At 54.4% G+C, this 15992-nt stretch overlaps 1 long non-coding RNA gene across 2 annotated transcripts; it reads right to left on the bottom strand.

Annotated features, from left to right (window-relative positions):
• Positions 1–276: 276 nt before the first annotated feature.
• Positions 277–14037, bottom strand: LOC309793283. Of its 2 annotated transcripts, XR_014291901.1 has the most exons (4): positions 13613–14026; positions 12812–12867; positions 2764–3133; positions 277–2161 (listed from the first exon to the last, which is right to left on the bottom strand). It is a non-coding gene; the product is annotated as an uncharacterized lncRNA (long non-coding RNA). The 2 variants fall into 2 exon arrangements; XR_014291900.1 differs by lacking the exon at positions 277–2161 and having other exon boundaries at positions 2169–3133; positions 13613–14037.
• Positions 14038–15992: the final 1955 nt, after the last annotated feature.

Raw genomic sequence — 15992 nt, 5'->3', positions numbered from 1 at the left:
ACCTGAGCAGTCGCCAGGAAGTCACCCTACCCCGGCTCCACAGAGGCTGAGCTGTCCCAGGTAAGGCAATCTACTCTGAATTCACAGATGAAACCGGGAAATTTGCTCCTTCCTTCCCGACCTTCAGCCTGGGCCCTTCGCTCCCCGCCCCCCACCGATGTCCCCTATTGCCACCTACGCCCCTCCAGACCCCGCACCCTCACAGGTGCCCCGGCGCACACTCCGCACCCGGCGGCGGCTGCGCGCGGGCCGAGCGGCGGACTTACCTGGGCAGCGGCGGCGGCGCTGGGCGGGAGCGACCGTCGGAAGGGGCTGGAGGCGTGGAGCGAGCGGTCCCATCCCGCCCGGCCCGGCTCCCTCTCGGCCTCGCCCTGGGGGCGAGGGTCCCAGCGGCCACGTGTCTGACGGGGAAGTCCGAGGGAGCGGAGGAGTCTGCGGGGCCGCCCTCTCCCCCTCCCGCGTATAAATCTTGGGGGCAGGAAATACAATAAAACTTCACCGTGTGGATGAACTTCAAACGGTTTACATCCCCTCCTGTCCTGAAAAGAAAGACGGCCGGGGGCGGGTTAAAGGAAGGGGAAACCAGTTTACGAGCCGTGGAAGCCCCGCTCGGCCCCTTTCTTTCGCCGGACGGACCGCGTCCGCGTGGAGAGAAGCGGCCTGGCTTCGGACTGGGCCCGCGGTCCCCGCCGCCCGGTCGGCCTGCTCGGCGCTCGCGAGGGCTGGAGGCCACCGCTCGCACCGAAAACGCACCGAGCCCGCGCACGTCCTCGGCTCGGCGCCCCGCTCTTCGCGAGGCACAGCTGGGCGCCCCGGTCCTCGCTCGCTAAAGCTCGGGCTCTGCCAGCCACGCCCTGACCTCCGCTCTTTGCATCTTTCCGCCGAAAGCGGGTTTTTTTTCTTTTTTCGTCTCTAGCCACCAGATCTTTGCCCTGTCCCGCCCCATTTATTGCCAGGTACTTGCTAGAAGGGAGGAGAGGGGAATCCGAACGTCTGAGGGGGCTGAGCCGGGCAAGGGTGCCCGGAGGAGAAACGGAGGGGCCGGTCTCCACCGAAGGGGAAATGACGGCCAGGGCCGAGTAGTGTCCAAGCTGCCCTCTGCCGAGCTCTGCCACAGTCTACTCTCCTCTGCGGCTCCTTAAAAGCCTCAAAATCAAACAAAAATGACCGCTACCCGGACCTCCACGAATCCTCTCCATAGTTCTTTTCTGCTCGGAGCCGTTCGTTTTTTACAAAACTTTGTGGAATCTGGATTTGGAATCGCAATTCGACCACATGAACCAAAACTAAGAAAAATCCCTTTTCCCCTTGGGCTCCAGATAACTAGGAGTAAAGCTACTGATTTCTTGCTCACTTTGTCTGCTGGAGGGGCCTGGTTAGGTGCGCTTCGGGGTGGGAGAGCAAAGGAATTCCACCATGCCTCCCAGTTCTTCACAAAACAACCAAGGATTCGGGTCTAAGAGGCGCAGGCAAGTCTTGGGTACAGGACTGAGGCCTAGCTGCAGACCCAGGTGGGAATTTGGTGCACTTGACCCTCACCTTCCTCACACAGACACACAGGTGTGGCCCTGCGTGACCAGCCAAGTCCTCCCCCTCCCCCTCCAAGAAAAGGCCCTAAAGCACTACTGGGAATTTTTACAAAATGGATAAAAAGTGGAATGGACCGAGAAAATACTAGGCTGCGGTTTACAGTTCCCACATTTTCTGAAAGGTTAACTACGCTTCAGGCAGTCCCACTCTGCCTCAGCTGGCAAGGGGTGGGGGATGCCCTCAGGCCCCTTCCCTTCACCAGGAAGGAGGAATCAGGAAGCTCATTAACAGCTGGAAGACAGGAAGGGGCTTGTTGCCATCCCAACATTCATATTCCAGGATATGCATGGGAACGCCCCCTCCAGGTCCCCTCCTCAGTATGTGCTCCAGTTCCCTTATTTCACCCTTCATCTTGCTCTATATATTTTTAACTAAAGAGTCACTCCTTCCAGCAGAGAGGATTTGCCTCTGGGAGTTGTTAGTGACAGGAGGAGGGCAGACCTGAGGGGCGGCAGTTTCCATACCATTCTAGAGTGTTATGACCCACCCCTGCCCTCCTAGGTTGGGGAGGGGCAGACACAGGTCAGTGTGCTGGCTCCCTGCCCATTGCTGACCTGGGTCTCTGTGGAATCTGAAAAAAAGGAAGAGACCACAGCCTTAGAACGACACACCTGAGCACACACACATTTCACACACTTTTCAGGAGTTTTGTGGCTTCCCCTTACCCCATCCTGAGAACCCAGGCCATGGATTCCAGTTTAACAAATACAATTCTCTGCACGGGGCCTCCAGCACCCCAAACCATGGATGCCGGGCAGCCTTTTCATCCGAGGTCACCTGGCCCCACAGTCAACTTTCAAAGGCTCAGCACAGACACCCACCAACAGGGGCGCTGGTGCCAACAAGCACATTCCTGAATGTCACTCATACACGAGCTAATGGTCACTTAGTGAGTAAAGGCCATTTAGGCAATGTTTCTTTTCACCCTCAAAAGTTTTCCGAATACTTTTCCAAAAGCACGTCCATTTCCAAGTCATTCTGAAAATTGAAAATGTAGATGACTAAGCTGTTAGATTTAGGGGCAACTTTTCCCTACTCCCTCCCCTCCTTGAAGATAAAGCAGAGATCTAGCATAACTGGAGGAGGCCGGACAATTTGGATGGTGAGAGGAGGCAGTGCAGACACAGATGCACAACACGGGATCCTCAGAGAAACCCAAACTGAGATACCCACCCCGTCCCATTTAGTGAGAGTCACAAGACTAAATATTTCTGGGCCTTCCAGGCCAGCGTCCCTTCCTAGGGTTCATTAAGGGCGGGGAGTGTCTCAGACAGGTCAAAGGTGCCAGAAGCCGTGTTCCTGAAACCCGAGCTGGATTTTTTCCCCCCAGTTTCTGGCCGTGGCTGCGGAAGCAGCTGTGGTCGCTGGCGGATGAGGCTGGGGCGGCTGCCGACCTCTAGGCGGCGCCCTGGCGTTGAGCCCGCGCTGAAGAAGATCCTCCTCCCGCGGCTCTGTGTCCCGCGCCGGGTTGAAGGGGCCGGCTCCTGCAGGCGCACTGGGCTTGGCCTGGAGCTGGCCGCCCGCGCGTCGCCTTTGGCGCCCTCTGCCAAGCAAGAGAAACACGATTAAACGAGTGAGGGCTGGGAAAGGAATCCACAGCTAATCATGGCTCCATGCGCTCCCCACCCCCTACCCCATCCCCGACTCTAGGGAGCCTTCCACAGCCCAAATCGCCTTTGATCTCTCCAGAAGCCAGCTCAGGGGCAGCGCCAGGATCTTTAACCCGCTCCCATAACATGCAAAAGGAGTCACTGAGAGGCTTCCCTGGTGGCGCAGTGGTTGAGAATCTGCCTGCCAACGGAGGGGACACGGGTTCGAGCCCTGGCCTGGGAAGATTCCACATGCCGTGGAGCAACTAGGCCCGTGAGCCACACCTACTGAGCCTGCGCGTCTGGAGCCTGTGCTCCGCAACAAGAGAGGCGGCGACAGTGAGAGGCCCGCGCACCGCGATGAAGAGTGGCCCCCGCTCGCCACAACTAGAGAAAGCCCACGCACAGAAACGAAGACCCAACACAGCGAAAAATAAATAAATAAAATTAAAAAAAAAACAAAGTCACCGAGGCCCGAAGAAATTAAGTGGTTAACCCAAGATCAGAGCAGTTATTAAAAGTGGTGAAGCAGGGCTGGAGGACGTGGCCTCTCCTCCGAATGGAATGTTCTTATTCCAAATTCTGACGACCCTAGTAAAAACTGTCTTTCTTGTAAGCAAAATTCATTTCCAGAACGACAGCCTTTGGAGGTTGTCTATGGTGGAAGTTTGGTATTTTCTGGATTTAAGATTTGGGGGGGGCACATAATGGAATTGGAGCCAGATATAGGAGAGGCTGGCCAAGATCGAGAGCCAAGACAGGTCCTGCCCTTTCCCTTCCAGGACTGGCCAGCTCAAGCTGCTTAGAACCTCCCTAGCTGTGTGCGATCATGGGCAAGTGCTTTAAGCCTTCAAAGGCCCGGATGAAAGCGACCTACTGGACAGACGGGGATATTGTAAAGTTTGAATACTTTGTAAAAGAGACCCCATGGCTAAGAGAAGGTGCCTGATATACGGCTGTCCCATAAACCCCAAAGAAAGGGGCCTTAGGGCAGGCTGTTGGGTCACTCTCCTTGGCTTGAATGGGGCCAGTCAAGTTATAGGGTGGGGTAAGGGAAAAGAAGCCTTGCTCAGGACCCAGTCCCTCTGAGTCTGAGCTCAGAGACATCCAGGACCTGAGGAGAGGTTGGGAGAAATGGGTCGCTCATCCCCTTCCCCCAAGGCAGAGACATCATTTTATACTGCAGAGCCCTCTAAGAGAAGTTTGTCCAAAGTTATTCTTAGGACAGGGGTCCCGGAGAATCCTCTGCAGGAAAGGAAGGGAAGAAGAGAGGCGAGGGGGCCACTGGGGCCGTGGCAGCAAAGGGCACGTGCCTACCGTGGGGCTACTGCGGACGCAGCGCCTGCCCAGGTCTGGGCCCCGGGAGACGCTCCTCTCCCAGCCAGGCAGGGGCTCTCGCGGACGCCTAAATACCAAGCGCACATCTGGAGCAGCTGCGCCCTACCCGGCCTCGGGGCATTATTCTGCTCCAAACTCTATTTTCATTCCCAGGGCTGAGTCATAAAAGACTCCGGAGGCAGGATAAAGTTGGGTCTGTGCGTGTCAGCATTCCTGTGTGTGTGAGTCTATGCGTGTCAGGGGGTGTCTGTGCATCTCACTGTGATTGCCCAATCAATTCGCAAAAGTTGGGGGGGGGAAATGGAGCAACATCAGGCGAATTCAACTGCGAACATACTGTCGGCCTCATTATCAGCCCACTTCAAGGGAAAGCATTTGGGGCTCGGAATTAGCTAGTTAATTGCAGCACTTCTTTGTTCATTTTAGGGCAGGAGGAACTGCGTTCTCTTAAAATATTCCATATTTCAAAAACTTCTAAGTTCTTCTCGTTATCAATTTTCCTTATTTCATCCTCATTATGCCACTTGAGCATTCAGGTCTGCCAGTATCACATCGACATTATTTTACACACACACACACGCACAAGCTTCATGCCTGGAAAAGTAACTCAGTTTCTGCATCAGCAAAATCTGGATGTCTTAACTCTTAGTGTGTTGTAAGGATTAATTAACATACAACGTATCTAGGACTTAGCACAATGCCTGATGAACAGGGAGTAAAAAGTAACTATTAATAACAAGGAGGAAGAGGAGAAAAGAGGTGGAGGAGGGAGGCAAGGGGAAGGAGGAGGAAGCCTGCTTTGTTCTCAGAGAATCAGTCTAGGTTGGAGGGTGTGTGTCTCAGCCTGTATATGTGTAATGTATTCTTTTGACTTAGAGCCATGTCCATAAAAGTGAGGCCCCTTGAACCTCTTGGCCTGTAACTACCTCTTCAATAAGGAACAGAGAATTGGGGCAATTATCTGGCTCATTTCAGGTTCAAACTCCCTTTAGCCTGAAGTATCTGGATCTGGTAGGGGGAAAGGTCTGGGGAGTGGTGGTATATTCTTATCCAGCTTCTCAGTGAGCCTTTTCCCTTTGCCGGAGTGAGCAAGAGCCTGCCTTAGAGAATGGGTAGAAAAGAAATAGGGACCCCAGAAAGCTGGAATTAAAACAGAACATCTGAGAAATGCCTGAGAAAAACCAGGTCTTGCTCATTTCCTGGGCAGCCAGGAGGCCTTGGAGCTCTCCATGCACCAGCCTCAGAGGGTCCCCAGACAAGTCACAGACCTTTGTCTGGTGGGAACTTTCATTCCACATTCAACAAACATTTCCTGAGTGCCTACTGTGTGCCCAGCACTGGGCTGAGCTCTGGGGCTCCAGCAGGAGCTGCACCCCACCAGTTAGCCTTGCTGACTTGCAGCCAGTGAGAAGTCTCTGCTCCCAGAAACTAGTCCAGAGGCCCGGGAAGGGGGACAACCCTGCGGGGCAAGAACTTCTGGCCAATGGCAGCATCGCCTTTTCAGGGCCAAAGTCCCAGTGCAGGGGAGGAGCAAGATGGTCAAAGGGCATCCCCCTCCCCTCCTCTGTCAGAAGGAGGCCAACTCCACGGTGGGGATAGTCTTGTGGGAGGAGGGGTGGGGCAGAGGGGCATGAGGAAGGGAGGAGGGGTGACTACAGGCCCCTGACCCTCAGCCGGAAATTCCTAAGAGCACCAACTAGCTTTTTAAATTAGTAAAGAAAGGAACAAATGGGCATATATTTCTTCTGCTCTGATTAAAAACATTTAGGTCAGGTGTTCACAGCCAGAATTATTCAGTTTAAGTTGTCCCAAGCAGAAAATGGCTTATTTTTTCTTTTTATTTTCAGGCAGGTGTCTGAATACTACTAGCCAACCATTGGCTTCTTGTTACGGCCCAGAACTGCTGGCACTGGTAGGTGTCAGTTGTGCCAGGCTCAGAGAGGGGCAACCAGGAATGGGTTGGGGTCTTTCCTGCCCCCAGTCACATTTGCTTGAAATGTGTAGGCAATTGAGGGGGTTTGGAGTGTGTGTGTAAGGGGAGGGTGTAATAAAGCCAGATAAGTTCCAGTTGCCCTAATTTGTCTGAACATAGTCCAAGAAGAAGAAAGTTTCTTCACTTCTCAGACCCCAAAGAAACCGGACTTTTCTTCTGGGAGGTCTAACTTGATCAACTTAAAGGAGTGGAGAGAAGGCCAGGAAGCTTTTACTAGTCTGTGGAGAAAGAATTAAGTCTAAACAAGCCACAGCATTGAGTCTGGGTGAAACTAGGAGGTCCCCCAGGCATGTCAGGGGCCACCTGCTGTTTGGCTCCTACTAACAAGATTACAGAAATGTTTGGGAGCAAACATCTTCCCCTTTTAGCCCAGAGTTCAGTATCCCCCCAGCTTCTAACCTTGGCTAAGTCTCCAGCCCCACAAAGAGTTGGGGTATCTGAGGAAACCAAACAGGTAGATCAATAAGGGACACAAAAAACATTCTGGGGCTTCCCTGGTGGCGCAGTGGTTGAGAGTCCGCCTGCCGATGCAGGGGACACGGGTTCGTGCCCCGGTCCGGGAAGATCCCACATGCCGTGGAGCGGCTGGGCCCGTGAGCCATGGCTGCTGAGCCTGCGTGTCCGGAGCCTGTGCTCCGCAATGGGAGAGACCACAGCAGTGAGAGGCCCGTGTACCGCAAAAAAAACAAAAACAAAAACAAAAACATAAAAAACATTCTGTTGCTTGACCCCCATTTGCTCGGCTCACGGACAGGATTATCTAGGGGGTTGTTGCCAAATAACCTTCCCTTCCCAGGAGTTCCGGTATGTTTTCTATTCCCTGGGAGGCTGCCCAAGCCCTATTTCCCTCTAGCAGTTGGTGCCACTCTTGGCTGGTCCAAGATCAGCTCCCCCCTCCCCCCCCACAAAGCTCTTCCCATTTTCTCAAGCCTCCTGGTCCTGGGGAGGGAGGAAAGACCAACTCTCACTGGGAACTCAGACCCCACCAGTAGTGGTGGGGAGAGGAACACTGCTGCATGGGCATTCATAAAGGTGAAAGTTGGCCTGGCAAACACCAAGATACCAGCCACAGGGAAAAAAGTGAAGACCTAAGTTAACTGACCATATTGGTCTCAGCATTTTCCAGACACCAACTTCTTTAATTGATCCAAATACAAGTTCATAACCTGGGGTCCGAAGGGTCTGAAATCCTCTGAAATTATGGGATTTGGTGAATACTACATAAGTGCATTTTTCTCCGTGGGGAGGAGGAATTCAATAGCTTTCATCAGATTTTAAAGTATGAGCCAGTGATCCCCAAAATGCTAAGAACTTTTTATTCACTATTCACATACAAATAGCACAAATGTGATGCTGAGGGAAGCAGTGAAACAGACTTACTTGGGTACCTGACAAGATAAATTAAAGGAGCCGGGCAACAATTGTGTGTATCACAAGGTCGCATGGATACTTCACCTAACCTTCCCCGGAACAAGAGGCACCTGCTCACAGGTTTTGAGGACCCCAGGACTGAGACAAGCAGCCCACAACGCCCAATCCCCACCTCATGCACCCTTGCCCACGTACAGGGATGTGCAAGGTCTCTGTGTCTCTAACGAAAATGAAATGGAGCTTTTCTCCACTGGGGCCTGGGTCTTCAGCCATTTGCTGCCTTGTCCTGAGTTGGTCCGAGCCGAAAGTTTCAGGATCTGTTTTCCCTTCACGAATGCCCTGCTCTTGGGGGGATGGGGTGGGGGGACGACCTGTTTTCCCCGGATCTCCTGCTCTCTCAGCTCCAGCCAGGCCTACAGTGCAGTGTCTGAAACCCGGGAGCCGAGACCGCCAGCCGGGGCCACTCGCCATGACCTGAAAGTTCTCTTGGCCCTGGTTGGGCGCGGAAAAGGGCGCGAGAGACACCTGGACAGGTAGACAGAAGCAAACACAAAGGAAGGGGCCCTCGAAGGCGGCCAGAGAGAAACTGGAGAATGACAAAGATCGAAGTGAAACAGCCGGACAGGAAGGCAGGAGCTGGAGTGGGGCGGGCAGGTGGAGCGGCTGAAACCCGCGTGCTGAGAAGGACCCAGAGGGGCCGCCGGAGGCGGCCAGGCGCGCCTCCCTCCTCCCATCTTTACCGGGAGGTTCCTACCCCAGTCAGCGGCCCCTCGTTCCAAACTGCCTTTTACAACTCCTAGGTCTCTTTAGGGCTCTGATTAATTAATTAGCCGGTTCGGGAAGAGAGAAGTGCCCCTCCGCCGGGAACTGGCGGGTTTCGCCAGGTGGTTAATTGTGGGGAGGAAGGGCGCGGGCAGGGGAAATCCAGGGCGGGGAAATGGGGGCAAGCGGCGTGGGCGGCCTGGAGGGAGCAAACGGACTGTTCCTGAGGGGCTGCCGAGCGCCGAGACCCAGAGACTAGGGCCCACGCCCCCTCGGAGCAGGAGAGCAAGAAGACTCTCCCTCGGAAAGGGCGCCCCGCCCTGGCCTCCGGTGGTCCCCGCTCGCCGCCATCCCGCTTGGGGCGAGGTGCTCCCTGCGCTGGAGGCTGGACAGAGCCCCCATCCCACCCCATCTCCTCCCCTTAGACCGCAGAGGTTGTGAGTCTACAGGCCCTTGGCGTTGCGGCGTCCGGGGGGAGGAGGGGGTCACCTTATAATTGCGACCTCCCTTCGCTCCGTAAATGCCGATCCCCGACACCTCGACCGGGTTTGAAAGCCTCATTTCTAATCCCTCAGCCGGGCCCCAGCCTCCGGAGGGCCGGGGCTCGGTGCTAGACCCTCCCAGGCTTCCAGATCCCACCCCTCCGGCGCCAACCTGCGGCTGGAGGCGCTCGGAGTCCTGAGGTGCCCCTGAGCCTCCTCCGGACGCCGACTCTGCGGCTCCGGCGCGGCCGCCTCCCTGCCTGGCGACCTTCCAGTCCTCCTGCCCACGGCCAGGCCAGCGCCCTGCACCGAGATCTTCACTCCACGCGCAGCCCGGAGGCGAAGCTGCTGACCCCAGCTGAGCAGCGCGGGGTGCGCGCCGTCGGGGGCTGCCGCGCTGGCCCAGCGCCAGAGAGCCCTAGGCAGGACCTGCGGTGTTCCACGCAGTCCCAAGCACGTCCGGAGTCGGGGACCGAGGGGCGTAACGGCTCCAAATTCCTCGCCAAGACTTCTCCAACCATCCCACTCCCCAGGAGTCCTGGTCCCACTGCAGTGCGCAAGGCAGGCAGGGGCATCTCAGCATCCGGAGGAGCCTTGTTCCCTCCGGTTCACATCAGAGGCCAGGATCCCGGCTCCCCGGGGGCAAGGAGCTAACGGACTGAGGAAGAGGTAAGAGGTTTAACGAGTAGAAATTTGGACCCTCTCCCCTTTTTATTGTTTTAAAGGACAAGATCTCTGGATATTGACTCCTCTCTCCGTAAGAGTTTTGGGCATTCTGACCAGTCCTTTCTAGTCCGACTGGGGCGGGGGCTTCGACCATAGTTTAAGGAGGAACTTTTCTGGATGGTGGAGGTTCAGGAGGTCATGGTTATGTTTCTCATTATTGTTACTTAATATCCAGTTAATTTCGGACTAAGCCCTCACCTCCACTCCAGCTGAGATTCACCCTTGAACAGTAGCCCGAGTACTTCAATAGCGGAGGGGTGAGAAGGAGGAGACTCAGAGCCGCCCCCAAATGGGCTGGGCTGGGGGTGCTTTGGCCTTAATTACCCCCGCAAGGTAAAGGCTGCTATTCCTGTAACTGGAGCTGAGGAAGGGACGGAAGATGGTAGGGGAAGGATGGGAAGTGGGCTGAGGACAGCCACTCGGCATCTTCCTAAGAAGGCATCGGGATTTGTCCCAGCTTTCAGTCCCCGCTGGCTTTCGCCCCTCTCTTTACAGACAGTGGTGAGAGAGGAACACAGCCGCCTGGGTGCTTTCACAGGAGGTGGACCTGGTAAGCACCAAGGTATCAGCTGAGTGGGAAAAAGTGAAGACCTATGTTAACAGACCATATTTGGTCTCAGCCTTTTCCATACGCAAACTCCTCTGATCAGTCCAAATAGGAGTTCTTAACCCAACATTCAAGGGACTCTGAAATCCTCTGAAATTGTGGGATTTCATGGCTCTACAAGAAAGCCCAGGTCACCTTCTGAGAAGCTCTGGGAGGAGAAGGAAGCAAGGGGGGCAGGAGGAAAGGAGGTGAGAGGCCCCAACCCACAGTCTAGCTCCCTAGACAGTGAGCTCCGGACCCCAAGATCTGAAACCTCAAGCTGACCCATCCACATGGAGCGGGCAAAGTTGAAAGTCAGCCAAGGAGGCAGATTTCTCCACTGTTTTCAGGATGGGTCTGGGGGCCTAAGTAGATTACAAATCTGGATGTTTTCAGGGATGTTTTCCTTTCAGTTATTCCTGATTTGGGGGCTCTGGAGCCCATAGGGCAGCCAGGCAGGAGAGGAACCTGGACCCTCAGCCCCCTGATCTCACTTCCACCTGGTGAACAGGCCAGGGTCCCTTGCCGGCTGGGTCAGGGGCCAAGCCTGCCCTCGCCAGGTCTCAATCGTGGCAGGCTTGGCCCAGCAACCCCGTCAGCTCTGAGGACTCATTTCTCTGTGAGCCCAGGCCTGCTTCCTCCACATCTGGCCACCCAAATACCTACAGCATTTTTGTCTTCTTCCTATTTTTTGAAAACTGCGGAAGGCCCAAATCCTTAGTTCCTCTTAAAGAAAATGGTGCCTTTGGATCTTGGGGTGAGGGGGGACTGTGGAACCAGATAACCTCTAAGCACTGGAGGGCAGGGTCTCCTATGATGGCTTGGTGCTCCGGATCACAGTTCTGGGTGCTGCCTGGATGGGTCAAATAGTCCCTCCTTTCTCTTTGTCCCTTCCCTCCAAATCCAGAGGAGCCATGGATTTTCTGTCTTTCTATGTTTGGGGAGAAAGAGAAGACAAAACCCAAGAGTAAGAGAGTGATGAGAGAGGAGAAAACAAGGGAGAGGATTCCAATAGATTAAAACAATCAGACTCTCCTTCTAATCCAACAGCATTTGAAGCCTGACGCTTGTTTTAATCAGGCCAGGAAGAGAAGCTGGAGGCAGGGTGGGTGAGAGACTAAGTTCTCAGCTGCCTGAGTCATGGGGTCAGTGCTTCTGAGGCAGTGAGAAGGCAGAACTGCCAACCATACTCTGGGGGTGAGGGTGGGGGTCTGGGTCTCCCAAATTCCAGTGTGGAAGAGTGAGGGGCTCTTCTTAAGGGCCTCTGAGGTCTCCCACAGTGCCTAACCTGGGACGAGTAAAGCCTTTCCTTGCCTTTCCTCTGGGGCAGAGTGCATGTGTGTGGTGTATGTGTGTGTCAGGGTGGTGGTTCTAAACCCTGGCAGATGGCTGCGGGTAACTGCCTCCTGGGGAGCTCAGGGCAATGTGACTGGAAGTAGAAGGGGGCTTCATCCTTCCTGGGCTGGGGGAGTGAGGAGGCCTCTCTGGACTTGGAGCCCACTGCTCCAGAGTCTAGAGAGAGGGAGGAGCTGCAGCTCCAAAGGGGGAGTTAGAGGGAAGATCATATCAGGAAAAGCCCCCAGCTGTCTGTCTTCCACCAAACTCTCTTCCTCCAAGGATCAGGACTTTCTCTGAGGGAACACCTCCTCCCCATTATGGGTCTTTGTGCTTCTACTGATACTGGGAAGTACAATTCTGTGCTGTATGTTTCCACATTTACCATACATGGAATACGTGAAATATACTGTGTGCTGCTGTTCCACTTTGGAAGGGGAGAGTAATAGGTGAAAATATTCATTTCCCGTCTGCTACATTTATTACTGAGCACAATTGGCAGAACATAATTTCCTGTCTCTTTTGCATGTTTTCACGAATTCTTAATCCTCAACCTTTACACGATTGCTTAACACTCTGAGAGGCACAGCTGCCCTGATACAGAATTGCTCTCTGACTCCTGAGGATTACTAATTCCTAGGAGACCTTGAACTACCCACCACGCAGTCCCTTTATGCCTGCTTCTCTCTACACGCCTTTTCAAAGGCGAGTAATTTTGTATCGGCCCAGTCCATACAGACTGAGATCCTTTCCCGGGCTTTTGCCCCCTCCCATAAACAACAAGCCCCTCTACAAAAGTGCACACGCATCATTTTGTGAGTGTGAGTTTCAAGTAAGATGGCGGCGCCTGGCATCCCTCCATAGTCAGATACGGGCTCTCCCAGGCAGAAGGCCACGCAAGCCTCAGCGCAGTCCGGAGGGCAACGCAATCTAGGTCCCCTTTACTGCGTGGAAAGGCCGTCCGAAGCAAGAGACTCTCCCCAAACATTCTCCCTCCATTCCTTCCAGGAGGCCGCTAGAGAGAGAGCTGAGTCTGCACCTTGGGGGCCTGGGGGTTCCCGTCTGTACGCAGAGTTCCAGGCCAATTTCTAATTTCTGTGGAGAAAGAATAACCACTGTCCCTTTCCAAGCGACGCCCACCCACAAGGCCCCTCAGGGCCGCCGGCCCCTGACTGTCTGGCTATATCGGCTTGGAATCCGGGGCTGTGAGCAGGGAGACCCGGCGGAGAGGATCCAAGGCTGCCCTCAGCACCCAGCTCCTGGGAGCCACGGCGGGGGTTGGGGGGGCAGGCGTTGCGGGTACGCCCCAAGCCCCACCCGGGAGGCTGGATGGGTCAGGAGCTCAAGGTTAGCTGGTGGACCCGGGTGGCCCACGCCCGCCGTGGCCGCTCGGCGCTCAAAGTGCGGCTGGGGGAGTGCCCAGCTCCAGAGGGGTCTTCCGCGCCGCCGCTCTGAGCTGCCTGGTCGCTGCCCCCAGCGGCTGGTGGGAGGCAGGGAGCGTCTACCTACCTCTCCGGACCGTGCCTTCCTCCGCTCGTCTTCCTAGGCTGCAGGAACCCGGGGCTTTGGGCGCGACAGAGCTTAGGGACGGAGGTGACGGCGCTGGGGCCAGGGGTTAGGCTGCTGCCGGCCGCCGCCCCCTTCCCCGCCCTGGGAGGCCTGGGCAAGGCGTCTAGGTCTGGGGCAGCGGCGCCGACGGCGCGGGGGCGCGAAGGGACTCGGGCGTCCTCGTCCCCATGGCGCCAGCGAGCTGGGGGGCGAGGACAGGGCCCGGGCGGCGGATCGGCGCGGACGCCACCTTCCTTCGCGTCCGCCCGGGCGGGGATCCCGCCAGGCTTACCTGCCCCTCCCTGGGGCGCTGTCGGATCGCCGCGCGGCGGTTCCCAGAGTGGGCCTTGCGCGCTTCTTGAAGGCCAGGGCCGCGGAGGAAAGGCGCCGAGATGGCCGGCAGAGAAAAGAGAGGGTGTGTGTGTGTGTGTGTGTGTGTGTGTGTGTGAGAGAGAGAGAGAGAGAGAGAGCGGGGGAGGGGGGGAGGCAAAGGCGCGGAGTTGGAGGGGGGCGGTTAACAGACAAGAGGGAAGAGGATCCGAGGAACGCTTCCCAGAGAAGCCGTCAAATGGAGGCATAGACAAAAGAAGTGGGAGAAAGCAGAGTCGGGGGACTGAATGAAGCCCCGGGCTTCGGAAGTGAGCGACAAGTTGTCTTTGGGAGCTGGGAATGTGAGAGAGAAGGGCGAGGTCTGAGGAGTCTGAGGAGAGGAGGGGGCGCCCTGACTCTCGGCTGGAGGCCACAGATCCAGGCAGGGGACTTCTCCTCCGACCCCTCACCCCCACCCAGTCCCTTGCCAGGTTGCAGCCCATCTCCCGCTGGATGCAGCACCCGGGGCGACTTCCCGCGCACCCCTCCTGCAGCTCGGCCTGCCTGGGGCTCGGGCCGCCCGGGGGTCGGCACCAGGCTGAGAGCTGAGCTTCCACCTGCCACCTTTCTTCTATTCCCTGGGCTGCAAATGGCATCTTCCCCCACTGAATGAACAGGACAGGTGAGGCCTGAGGGCACGACCTTGGCCAAGGTCAAAGGAAGAGCCTGGACGTTTCACTTCCCATCCCAGCCCTTCGGGCTTCTTTGTGTTTCGCTCCTTCAGGTAACTAGAGGACCATCCTGAGACCACAGGCTCCTCTCCTTATTTTTCTCTCAGACCCACATAGAGGTTTCAGCTTAACCTATTATCAGTGAAACCGCCCAGTGTGAGTTCTAGCCTTCCTGACTCCCAGCTGGCTGGTCCCCAGGAACTGCCCTGCTTGCCTGGCTTCATACTGGAAGCCTTCCTCCACAGCCAGAATGGGGTTGGGGACCCAGTCATAATCCAGCCCCTTCCTGCAAATGGATGGGGAGGGGGGAGGCATGTAAGGTGTGTCTCAGATCTGAGTTCTAGGCCTGGCTCTGCCACTAACTTCAGCCCTCCCCACCCACCCACCCCTGGACTCAGTTTGTTCCCCTGTAAAATGGGGGAGCAGGCAGGAGGATTTACGTTCTGCCTCTGCATCCTCCACTGGTTTGCAGGTTCTGGGGAGCTTACACTGCTGAGAGAAAAAGGCATCCAAATGGTGATTTTATTCTATAGCCACTTAAATATGAATGTAGAAATATGAATATAGAAATATGACAAAATTTAAATTTGCTCCCATGAATGAGTCTATTTTTCTACATTTTTTATTGATAATGCAGCAAAGGGTGCCAGTGTTAAGTGTGTGGCTCCATGTATTTTTGCATATGTACATGTGTACCTAAATCAAGATATTTCCAGCCTCCCCTTATAAGCTTCTAGTCAATAGCCCCCAGAAGTAACCATAATTCTGTCTTCTATCACCATAGATAAGTTTGTCTGTCCTTGAACTTCATATATACGAAGTCATGATACGTATTCCTTTGTGTTTGGCTTCACTTGCTCAATATTATGTGTGTGGGACTTATCCATGTTGCTGTGTGTTATAGTAGTTCATTCTTTTTTATTGCCTTATCCCATTTAATGTCATATTCCATTGGTTGAATATATACCAATATATTTATCCATTCTTCTCCTGGTGGACATTTGGGTTGTTTCCAGTATTATAAAAAAAAAAGCTGCTATGAGCATTTGTGCCCATGTTTTTTGATGGACACCTGCACTTAGAGACTCATGAGTAGAAATGCTGGGTCATAGGGTAGGGGTATGTTTATCTTTGCTAGATACTGACACTTTTCCAAAGTCGTTGACCAGTTTACACTCCTACCAGGAATGTATAAGAGATCCAGTTGCTCCATATCCCTTCCAATTCCTGGCATTATCTCTCTTGTTCATTTTAGTTATTCTGGTGGGTTTATAATGATGTTGCAATGTGTCTATGTGTGTGCATGCATTTTAAAAACTAGTAAGAACAAATAACAAAAAATTTATAGCATAAAATTTATAACACAAAATATACACCGGTCAACAGCTCCCCCTTCCCCCCCCCTTCCACCATCCTACTTTCTGTTTCTATGAGTTTAACTACTTTAAATATCTCATGTACATGGACTCATACAGTATTTGTCTTTTTGTGACTGCCTTATTTTACTTAGCATAATATCCTCAAGGTTCATCGTGTTGCAGCATGCGACAGGATTTCCTTATTTTTTAAAAGTTGAATAATATCCCATTGTATGTATATACCACCTTTTCTTTATTCACTCATCTGTTGATG

The sequence above is a fragment of the Mesoplodon mirus genome (genome assembly GCF_964341445.2).
Source record: "Mesoplodon mirus genome assembly, chromosome: 18".
NCBI lineage: Eukaryota > Metazoa > Chordata > Mammalia > Artiodactyla > Ziphiidae > Mesoplodon > Mesoplodon mirus.
This window is presented reverse-complemented; position numbering and strand designations above follow the sequence as displayed.